Here is a 12,500-nt window from a genome sequence, read left to right on the forward strand (position 1 = left end):
GGGGGTGTCTGGTAAAGAGATCCGGGTTCTGGTGTCTTTTTCCGGGTTTAATTCGGCCGTTGTGGGCCTCTGGAGGTGTTTGGGTCCGAGTTCCGGGCTCTGGGGGTGTCTGGTAAAGAGATCCGGGTTCTGGCGTCTTTTTCCGGGTTCAATTCGGCCGTTGTGGGCCTCTGGAGGTGTTTGGGTCCGAGTTCCGGGCTCTGGGGGTGTTTGGTAAAGAGATCCGGGTTCTGGCGTCTTTTTCCGGACTTAATTCGGCCGTTGTGGGCCTCTGGAGGTGTTTGGGTCCGTGTTCCGGGCTCTGGGGGTGTCTGGTAAAGAGATCCGGGTTCTGGCGTCTTTTTCCGGGTTCAATTCGGCCGTTGTGGGCCTCTGGAGGTGTTTGGGTCCGTGTTCCGGGCTCTGGGGGTGTCTGGTAAAGAGATCCGGGTTCTGGTGTCTTTTTCCTGGCTTAATTCGGCCGTTGTGGGCCCCTGGAGGTGTTTGCGGACCTCCGCGGGTGAAATAATGGAAAAAAAAAAAAGTTAAAGTTTCCAGTCGGGACTATGTGGAGCGAAAAAAACCCGGACTTTTTTGGCTCCGTCAGAAACTAAGTAAAAGTCGGAATATGTGAAGGAAAGCTCAGAAAATGCCTGGGCTTTTTTAGATCGCTTCGATAAATTTTTTTTTAGCTCACATCACTGGGCCACCAGGTCGCAGATTTCAGAAACCTGGTTTTCGGAAACAGAGATCTCCAGGACAGGGCCCCGAGCTTCGGGGGGAGCGTTCCCCAGCTGGACCTAAGCATAGTGGGCCAGGCCCCGGGCGGAAAGAGGCTCCTGGAGCCGAGATACGGGGGTGGCCCCCCGCGCGACTTACCCGATTTCGGAGCACTATTTTCGGACAGTGATGGCAGAGCAGTGGGTGTACCGGATGGAGGAAAATAACAGCTCCAGAGAGCGGCAGAGACCAGACCATGACCCAGAACGGCACACTGTTCCCGGACAGTGATGGCAGACCAGCAGGTGTACCCCATGGATGAATAAAGAGTTCCAGAGAGCGGCAGAGACCAGACCATGACCCAGAACGGCACACTATTCCCGGACAGTGATGGCAGAACAGCAGGTGTACCGCATGGATGAATAAAGAGCTCCAGAGAGCGGCAGAGACCAGACCATGTCCCAGAACGGGACACTATTCTCGGATGCTGATGTCAGAACAGCAGGTGTAACGCATGGATGAATACAGAGTTCCAGAGAGCGGCAGAGACCAGACCATGTCCCTGTACGGGACACTATTCTCGGATGCTGATGTCAGAACAGCAGGTGTAACGCATGGATGAATACAGAGTTCCAGAGAGCGGCAGAGACCAGACCATGTCCCTGTACGGGACACTATTCTCGGATGCTGATGTCAGAACAGCAGGTGTAACGCATGGATGAATACAGAGTTCCAGAGAGCGGCAGAGACCAGACCATGTCCCAGAACGGCGCACTATTCTCGGATGCTGATGTCAGAACAGCAGGTGCAGCGGACGGACTAATACACAGTTCCAGACAGCGGGAGATCCCAGACCATGTCCCAGAACGGCACACCATTCTCGGATGCTGATGTCAGAACAGCAGGTGTAACGTATGGATGAACACACAGTTCCAGAGAGCGGGAGATCCCGGCCGATGTCCGATGACGAAGCACTGTATGGGACACTTTGAAGGAAGGGTCGGTCTCCTGGATGAAAAGAACTTTAATTTTCTGACTTAAAATACGGAGTTAAAGTTTCCAGTCGGGACGATAAGGAGGGCAAAAAAACCCGGACTTTTTTGGCTCCGTCAGAAACTAAGTAAAAGTCGGACTATGTGAAGGAAAGCTCAGAAAATGCCTGGAGAATTTTGAGCGGACCGGAAAAAAAAAGTTCCAGCCGACATCACTGGGCCACCAGGTCGCAGATTCCTGAAACCCGGTTTTTAGAAACATAGGCCTCCAGTCGTGAAGACCGGCGTTTGTGCGGTTCGGATCCGACTCAGACCTCAGTATTTTCGGACACCCTCGGACAGTGGCGGGGGTGGAAGAACCGGAGCCTCATGCAGAACTGGCTGTCGGGGAGCAAGCGGACGCTGCCCCGGCAGGAGGCATCATTCCGGGCACTGTGGCTGATCGGTAGCTTTCGTGGATGGATGACTGAGCGAACGAACGAGATGACGGCGGTGCGTCCTGGCTGATGTCCCAGTACGGGGCACTATTCTCGGATGCTGATGGCAGAACAGCAGGTGCAGTGGACGGATGAACACACAGTTCTAGACAGCGTGATATCCCAGACCATGTCCCAGAACGGCCCACTATTCTCGGATGCTGATGTCAGAACAGCAGGTGTAACGCATGGATGAATACAGAGTTCCAGAGAGCGGCAGAGACCAGACCATGTCCCAGAACGGGACACTATTCTCGGATGCTGATGTCAGAACAGCAGGTGTAACGCATGGATGAATACAGAGTTCCAGAGAGCGGCAGAGACCAGACCATGTCCCTGTACGGGACACTATTCTCGGATGCTGATGTCAGAACAGCAGGTGTAACGCATGGATGAATACAGAGTTCCAGAGAGCGGCAGAGACCAGACCATGTCCCTGTACGGGACACTATTCTCGGATGCTGATGTCAGAACAGCAGGTGTAACGCATGGATGAATACAGAGTTCCAGAGAGCGGCAGAGACCAGACCATGTCCCAGAACGGCGCACTATTCTCGGATGCTGATGTCAGAACAGCAGGTGCAGCGGACGGACTAATACACAGTTCCAGACAGCGGGAGATCCCAGACCATGTCCCAGAACGGCACACCATTCTCGGATGCTGATGTCAGAACAGCAGGTGTAACGTATGGATGAACACACAGTTCCAGACAGCGGGAGATCCCAGACCATGTCCCAGAACGGCACACTATTCTCGGATGCTGATGTCAGAACAGCAGGTGCAGCGGACGGACTAATACACAGTTCCAGAGAGCGGTATTTCACGACAGATATCCGATGATGAAGCGCTATTGTCGGACACTGATGGCAGAACAGCAGGTGCACTGGATGAAGGAAATAAACAGAACATAGTTCCAGAGAGCGTGATATCCCAGACCAAGTCCCAGAACGGCGCGCTATTGTCGGACACTGATGGCAGAACAGCAGGTGCACTGGATGAAGGAAATAAACAGAACATAGTTCCAGAGAGCGTGATATCCCAGACCAAGTCCCAGAACGGCCCGCTATTCCCGGACACTCATCTACTTAAAATCTCCCTGATTACCTGCCAGAACAGAGCAGATCCAGAGAGCGGTATTTCACGGCAGTTATCCGATGATGAAGCGCTGTTGTCGGACACTGATGGCAGAACAGCAGGTGCAGTGGATGAAGGAAATAATCAGAACATAGTTCCAGAGAGCGTGATATCCCAGACCATGACCCAGAACGGCACACTGTTCCCGGACAGTGATGGCAGACCAGCAGGTGTACCCCATGGATGAATACAGAGTTCCAGAGAGCGGCAGAGACCAGACCAAGTCCCAGAACGACACACTATTCCCGGACAGTGATGGCAGAACAGCAGGTGTACCGCATGGATGAATAAAGAGCTCCAGAGAGCGGCAGAGACCAGACCAAGTCCCAGAACGGTACACTGTTCCCGGACAGTGATGGCAGACCAGCAGGTGTACCGCATGGATGAATAAAGAGCTCCAGAGAGCGGCAGAGACCAGACCAAGTCCCAGAACGGCACACTGTTCCCGGACAGTGATGACAGACCAGCAGGTGTACCGCATGGATGAATAAAGAGCTCCAGAGAGCGGCAGAGACCAGACCAAGTCCCAGAACGACACACTATTCTCGGACAGTGATGGCAGAACGGCAGGTGTACCGCATGGATGAATAAAGAGTTCCAGAGAGCGTGATATCCCAGACCATGACCCAGAACGACACACTATTCCCGGACAGTGATGGCAGAACAGCAGGTGTACATGATGGATGAATAAAGAGTTCCAGAGAGCGTGATATCCCAGACCATGACCCAGAATGGCACACTGTTCCCGGACAGTGATGGCAGAACAGCAGGTGTACCGCATGGATGAATAAAGAGTTCCAGAGAGCGGCAGAGACCAGACCAAGTCCCAGAACGGTACACTATTCCCGGACAGTGATGGCAGACCAGCAGGTGTACATGATGGATGAATAAAGAGTTCCAGAGAGCGTGATATCCCAGACCATGACCCAGAACGGCACACTGTTCCCGGACAGTGATGGCAGAACAGCAGGTGCAGTGGATGGATGAATAAAGAGCTCCAGAGAGCGGCAGAGACCAGACCAAGTCCCAGAACGGTACACTATTCCCGGACAGTGATGGCAGACCAGCAGGTGTACCGCATGGATGAATAAAGAGTTCCAGAGAGCGGCAGAACCCAGACCATGACCCAGAACGACACACTATTCCCGGACAGTGATGGCAGACCAGCACGTGTACATGATGGATGAATAAAGAGCTCCAGAGAGCGGCAGAGACCAGACCAAGTCCCAGAACGACACACTATTCCCGGACAGTGATGGCAGAACAGCAGGTGTACCGCATGGATGAATACACAGTTCCAGAGAGCGGGAGATCCCGGCCGATGTCCGATGACGAAGCACTGTATGGGACACTTTGAAGGAAGGGTCGGTCTCCTGGATGAAAAGAACTTTAATTTTCTGACTTAAAATACGGAGTTAAAGTTTCCAGTCGGGACGATAAGGAGGGCAAAAAAACCCGGACTTTTTTGGCTCCGTCAGAAACTAAGTAAAAGTCGGACTATGTGAAGGAAAGCTCAGAAAATGCCTGGAGAATTTTGAGCGGACCGGAAAAAAAAAGTTCCAGCCGACATCACTGGGCCACCAGGTCGCAGATTCCTGAAACCCGGTTTTTAGAAACATAGGCCTCCAGTCGTGAAGACCGTGTGGTTGTGCGGTTCGGATCCGACTCAGACCTCAGTATTTTCGGACACCCTCGGACAGTGGCGGGGGTGGAAGAACCGGAGCCTCATGCAGAACTGGCTGTCGGGGAGCAAGCGGACGCTACCCCGGCAGGAGGCATCATTCCGGGCACTGTGGCTGATCGGTAGCTTTCGTGGATGGATGACTGAGCGAACGAACGAGATGACGGCGGTGCGTCCTGGCTGATGTCCCAGTACGGGGCACTATTCTCGGATGCTGATGGCAGAACAGCAGGTGCAGTGGACGGATGAATACAGAGTTCCAGAGAGCGGCAGAGACCAGACCATGTCCCTGTATGGGACACTATTCTCGGATGCTGATGTCAGAACAGCAGGTGTAACGCATGGATGAATACAGAGTTCCAGAGAGCGGCAGAGACCAGACCATGTCCCTGTACGGGACACAATTCTCGGATGCTGATGTCAGAACAGCAGGTGTAACGCATGGATGAATACAGAGTTCCAGAGAGCGGCAGAGACCAGACCATGTCCCAGAACGGCGCACTATTCTCGGATGCTGATGTCAGAACAGCAGGTGCAGCGGACGGACTAATACACAGTTCCAGAGAGCGGTATTTCACGACAGATATCCGATGATGAAGCGCTATTGTCGGACACTGATGGCAGAACAGCAGGTGCACTGGATGAAGGAAATTAACAGAACATAGTTCCAGAGAGCGGGATATCCCAGACCAAGTCCCAGAACGGCGCGCTATTGTCGGACACTGATGGCAGAACAGCAGGTGCACTGGATGAAGGAAATAAACAGAACATAGTTCCAGAGAGCGGGATATCCCAGACCAAGTCCCAGAACGGCCCACTATTCCCGGACACTCATCTACTTAAAATCTCCCTGATTACCTGCCAGAACAGAGCAGATCCAGAGAGCGGTATTTCACGGCAGATATCCGATGATGAAGCGCTATTGTCGGACACTGATGGCAGAACAGCAGGTGCAGTGGATGAAGGAAATAAACAGAACACAGTTCCATGGAGCGGGAGATCCCAGACCATGTCCCAGTACGGGACACTATTCTCGGATGCTGATGTCAGAACAGCAGGTGCAGTGGATGAAGGAAATAAACAGAACATAGTTCCAGAGAGCGGGAGATCCGAGACCATGTCCCAGTACGGGACACTATTCTCGGATGCTGATGTCAGAACAGCAGGTGCAGTGGATGAAGGAAATAAACAGAACATAGTTCCAGAGAGCGGGAGATCCGAGACCATGTCCCAGTACGGGACACTATTCTCGGATGCTGATGTCAGAACAGCAGGTGCAGTGGATGAAGGAAATAAACATAACACAGTTCCAGAGAGCGGGATATCCCAGACCATGTCCCAGTACGGGACACTATTCTCGGATGCTGATGTCAGAACAGCAGGTGCAGCGGATGGATGAATTAAACAGTTCCAGAGAGCGTGAGATCCCGGCAGATATCCGATGAAGAAGCGCTATTGTCGGACACTGATGGCAGAACAGCAGGTGCAGCGGATGGATGAAATAAACAGTTCCATGGAGCGGTATTTCCCGACAGATATCCGATGACGAAGGACCACTTGGGACGCTTTGAAGGAAGGGTCGGTCTCCTGGATGAAAAAGACTTTAATTTTCTGACTTAAAAAAAAAGTTAAAGTTTCCAGTCGGGACGATAAGGAGGGCAAAAAAACCCGGACTTTTTTGGCTCCGTCAGAAACTAAGTAAAAGTCGGAATATGTGGCGCAAAGCCCTAAAATCCCCTGGAGAATTTTGAGCGGACCGGAAAAAAAAAGTTCCAGCTGACATCACTGGGCCACCAGGTCGCAGATTTCAGAAACCTGGTTTTCGGAAACACAGGGCTCCAGGGCTGAGACCCGGGCTTCGTGGGGAGCGTTCCCCAGCTGGGCCTAAGCATCTTCGGACAACTTTGGGCGGAAAAGCGGGTTCGGGAACCGGGATATGGGGCGGGTTACGCGGCGTGACCTGCCCAAGTGCAGTGCACTATTCCCGGACGCTCATCTACTTAAAATCTCCCTGATTACCTGCCAGAACAGAGCAGATCCAGAGAGCGGTATTTCACGGCAGCTATCCGATGATGAAGCGCTGTTGTCGGACACTGATGGCAGAACAGCAGGTGCGGTGGATGAAATAAACAGTTCCAGAGAGCGGTATTTCACGGCAGTTATCCGATGATGAAGCGCTGTTGTCGGACACTGATGGCAGAACAGCAGGTGCAGTGGATGGACGAATTAAACAGTTCCAGAGAGCGTGAGATCCCGGCTGATATCCGATGAAGAAGCACTGTTCTCGGACACTGATGGCAGAACAGCAGGTGCAGTGGATGGATGAAGTAAACAGTTCCAGAGAGCGTGAGATCCCGGCTGATATCCGATGAAGAAGCGCTATTGTCGGACACTGATGGCAGAACAGCAGGTGCAGTGGATGGATGAAATAAACAGTTCCAGAGAGCGGTATCTCACGGCAGATATCCGATGATGAAGCGCTGTTGTCGGACACTGATGGCAGAACGGCAGGTGCACTGGATGGATGAAATAAACAGTTCCATAGAGCAGGAGATCCCAGACCATGTCCCATAACGGCACACTATTCTCGGATGCTGATGTCAGAACAGCAGGTGCAGTGGACGGATGAATACAGAGTTCCATGGAGCGGGAGATCCCAGACCATGTCCCAGTACGGGACACTATTCTCGGATGCTGATGTCAGAACAGCAGGTGCAGTGGATGGATGAAATAAACAGTTCCATGGAGCGGTATTTCCCGACAGATATCCGACGACAAAGGGCCATTTGGGACGCTTTGCAGGAAGGGTCGGTCTCCTGGATGAAAAGGACTTTAATTTTCTGACTTAAAATACGAAGTTAAAGTTTCCAGTCGGGACGATAAGGAGGGCAAAAAAACCCGGACTTTTTTGGCTCCGTCAGAAACTAAGTAAAAGTCGGACTATGTGAAGGAAAGCTCAGAAAATGCCTGGAGAATTTTGAGCGGACCGGAAAAAAAAAGTTCCAGCCGACATCACTGGGCCACCAGGTCGCAGATTCCTGAAACCCGGTTTTTAGAAACATAGGCCTCCAGTCGTGAAGACCGTGTGGTTGTGCGGTTCGGATCCGACTCAGACCTCAGTATTTTCGGACACCCTCGGACAGTGGCGGGGGTGGAAGAACCGGAGCCTCATGCAGAACTGGCTGTCGGGGAGCAAGCGGACGCTACCCCGGCAGGAGGCATCATTCCGGGCACTGTGGCTGATCGGTAGCTTTCGTGGATGGATGACTGAGCGAACGAACGAGATGACGGCGGTGCGTCCTGGCTGATGTCCCAGTACGGGGCACTATTCTCGGATGCTGATGGCAGAACAGCAGGTGCAGTGGACGGATGAATACAGAGTTCCAGAGAGCGGCAGAGACCAGACCATGTCCCTGTACGGGACACTATTCTCGGATGCTGATGTCAGAACAGCAGGTGTAACGCATGGATGAATACAGAGTTCCAGAGAGCGGCAGAGACCAGACCATGTCCCAGAACGGCGCACTATTCTCGGATGCTGATGTCAGAACAGCAGGTGCAGCGGACGGACTAATACACAGTTCCAGACAGCGGGAGATCCCAGACCATGTCCCAGAACGGCACACCATTCTCGGATGCTGATGTCAGAACAGCAGGTGTAACGTATGGATGAACACACAGTTCCAGACAGCGGGAGATCCCAGACCATGTCCCAGAACGGCACACTATTCTCGGATGCTGATGTCAGAACAGCAGGTGCAGCGGACGGACTAATACACAGTTCCAGAGAGCGGTATTTCACGACAGATATCCGATGATGAAGCGCTATTGTCGGACACTGATGGCAGAACAGCAGGTGCACTGGATGAAGGAAATAAACAGAACATAGTTCCAGAGAGCGTGATATCCCAGACCAAGTCCCAGAACGGCGCGCTATTGTCGGACACTGATGGCAGAACAGCAGGTGCACTGGATGAAGGAAATAAACAGAACATAGTTCCAGAGAGCGTGATATCCCAGACCAAGTCCCAGAACGGCCCGCTATTCCCGGACACTCATCTACTTAAAATCTCCCTGATTACCTGCCAGAACAGAGCAGATCCAGAGAGCGGTATTTCACGGCAGTTATCCGATGATGAAGCGCTGTTGTCGGACACTGATGGCAGAACAGCAGGTGCAGTGGATGAAGGAAATAATCAGAACATAGTTCCAGAGAGCGTGATATCCCAGACCATGACCCAGAACGGCACACTGTTCCCGGACAGTGATGGCAGACCAGCAGGTGTACCCCATGGATGAATACAGAGTTCCAGAGAGCGGCAGAGACCAGACCAAGTCCCAGAACGACACACTATTCCCGGACAGTGATGGCAGAACAGCAGGTGTACCGCATGGATGAATAAAGAGCTCCAGAGAGCGGCAGAGACCAGACCAAGTCCCAGAACGGTACACTGTTCCCGGACAGTGATGGCAGACCAGCAGGTGTACCGCATGGATGAATAAAGAGCTCCAGAGAGCGGCAGAGACCAGACCAAGTCCCAGAACGGCACACTGTTCCCGGACAGTGATGACAGACCAGCAGGTGTACCGCATGGATGAATAAAGAGCTCCAGAGAGCGGCAGAGACCAGACCAAGTCCCAGAACGACACACTATTCTCGGACAGTGATGGCAGAACGGCAGGTGTACCGCATGGATGAATAAAGAGTTCCAGAGAGCGTGATATCCCAGACCATGACCCAGAACGACACACTATTCCCGGACAGTGATGGCAGAACAGCAGGTGTACATGATGGATGAATAAAGAGTTCCAGAGAGCGTGATATCCCAGACCATGACCCAGAATGGCACACTGTTCCCGGACAGTGATGGCAGAACAGCAGGTGTACCGCATGGATGAATAAAGAGTTCCAGAGAGCGGCAGAGACCAGACCAAGTCCCAGAACGGTACACTATTCCCGGACAGTGATGGCAGACCAGCAGGTGTACATGATGGATGAATAAAGAGTTCCAGAGAGCGTGATATCCCAGACCATGACCCAGAACGGCACACTGTTCCCGGACAGTGATGGCAGAACAGCAGGTGCAGTGGATGGATGAATAAAGAGCTCCAGAGAGCGGCAGAGACCAGACCAAGTCCCAGAACGGTACACTATTCCCGGACAGTGATGGCAGACCAGCAGGTGTACCGCATGGATGAATAAAGAGTTCCAGAGAGCGGCAGAACCCAGACCATGACCCAGAACGACACACTATTCCCGGACAGTGATGGCAGACCAGCACGTGTACATGATGGATGAATAAAGAGCTCCAGAGAGCGGCAGAGACCAGACCAAGTCCCAGAACGACACACTATTCCCGGACAGTGATGGCAGAACAGCAGGTGTACCGCATGGATGAATACACAGTTCCAGAGAGCGGGAGATCCCGGCCGATGTCCGATGACGAAGCACTGTATGGGACACTTTGAAGGAAGGGTCGGTCTCCTGGATGAAAAGAACTTTAATTTTCTGACTTAAAATACGGAGTTAAAGTTTCCAGTCGGGACGATAAGGAGGGCAAAAAAACCCGGACTTTTTTGGCTCCGTCAGAAACTAAGTAAAAGTCGGACTATGTGAAGGAAAGCTCAGAAAATGCCTGGAGAATTTTGAGCGGACCGGAAAAAAAAAGTTCCAGCCGACATCACTGGGCCACCAGGTCGCAGATTCCTGAAACCCGGTTTTTAGAAACATAGGCCTCCAGTCGTGAAGACCGTGTGGTTGTGCGGTTCGGATCCGACTCAGACCTCAGTATTTTCGGACACCCTCGGACAGTGGCGGGGGTGGAAGAACCGGAGCCTCATGCAGAACTGGCTGTCGGGGAGCAAGCGGACGCTACCCCGGCAGGAGGCATCATTCCGGGCACTGTGGCTGATCGGTAGCTTTCGTGGATGGATGACTGAGCGAACGAACGAGATGACGGCGGTGCGTCCTGGCTGATGTCCCAGTACGGGGCACTATTCTCGGATGCTGATGGCAGAACAGCAGGTGCAGTGGACGGATGAATACAGAGTTCCAGAGAGCGGCAGAGACCAGACCATGTCCCTGTATGGGACACTATTCTCGGATGCTGATGTCAGAACAGCAGGTGTAACGCATGGATGAATACAGAGTTCCAGAGAGCGGCAGAGACCAGACCATGTCCCTGTACGGGACACAATTCTCGGATGCTGATGTCAGAACAGCAGGTGTAACGCATGGATGAATACAGAGTTCCAGAGAGCGGCAGAGACCAGACCATGTCCCAGAACGGCGCACTATTCTCGGATGCTGATGTCAGAACAGCAGGTGCAGCGGACGGACTAATACACAGTTCCAGAGAGCGGTATTTCACGACAGATATCCGATGATGAAGCGCTATTGTCGGACACTGATGGCAGAACAGCAGGTGCACTGGATGAAGGAAATTAACAGAACATAGTTCCAGAGAGCGGGATATCCCAGACCAAGTCCCAGAACGGCGCGCTATTGTCGGACACTGATGGCAGAACAGCAGGTGCACTGGATGAAGGAAATAAACAGAACATAGTTCCAGAGAGCGGGATATCCCAGACCAAGTCCCAGAACGGCCCACTATTCCCGGACACTCATCTACTTAAAATCTCCCTGATTACCTGCCAGAACAGAGCAGATCCAGAGAGCGGTATTTCACGGCAGATATCCGATGATGAAGCGCTATTGTCGGACACTGATGGCAGAACAGCAGGTGCAGTGGATGAAGGAAATAAACAGAACACAGTTCCATGGAGCGGGAGATCCCAGACCATGTCCCAGTACGGGACACTATTCTCGGATGCTGATGTCAGAACAGCAGGTGCAGTGGATGAAGGAAATAAACAGAACATAGTTCCAGAGAGCGGGAGATCCGAGACCATGTCCCAGTACGGGACACTATTCTCGGATGCTGATGTCAGAACAGCAGGTGCAGTGGATGAAGGAAATAAACAGAACATAGTTCCAGAGAGCGGGAGATCCGAGACCATGTCCCAGTACGGGACACTATTCTCGGATGCTGATGTCAGAACAGCAGGTGCAGTGGATGAAGGAAATAAACATAACACAGTTCCAGAGAGCGGGATATCCCAGACCATGTCCCAGTACGGGACACTATTCTCGGATGCTGATGTCAGAACAGCAGGTGCAGCGGATGGATGAATTAAACAGTTCCAGAGAGCGTGAGATCCCGGCAGATATCCGATGAAGAAGCGCTATTGTCGGACACTGATGGCAGAACAGCAGGTGCAGCGGATGGATGAAATAAACAGTTCCATGGAGCGGTATTTCCCGACAGATATCCGATGACGAAGGACCACTTGGGACGCTTTGAAGGAAGGGTCGGTCTCCTGGATGAAAAAGACTTTAATTTTCTGACTTAAAAAAAAAGTTAAAGTTTCCAGTCGGGACGATAAGGAGGGCAAAAAAACCCGGACTTTTTTGGCTCCGTCAGAAACTAAGTAAAAGTCGGAATATGTGGCGCAAA

This window comes from Gasterosteus aculeatus, unplaced genomic scaffold (assembly GCF_964276395.1).
Source record: "Gasterosteus aculeatus unplaced genomic scaffold, fGasAcu3.hap1.1 HAP1_SCAFFOLD_30, whole genome shotgun sequence".
NCBI classification, from domain to species: Eukaryota; Metazoa; Chordata; class Actinopteri; order Perciformes; family Gasterosteidae; genus Gasterosteus; species Gasterosteus aculeatus.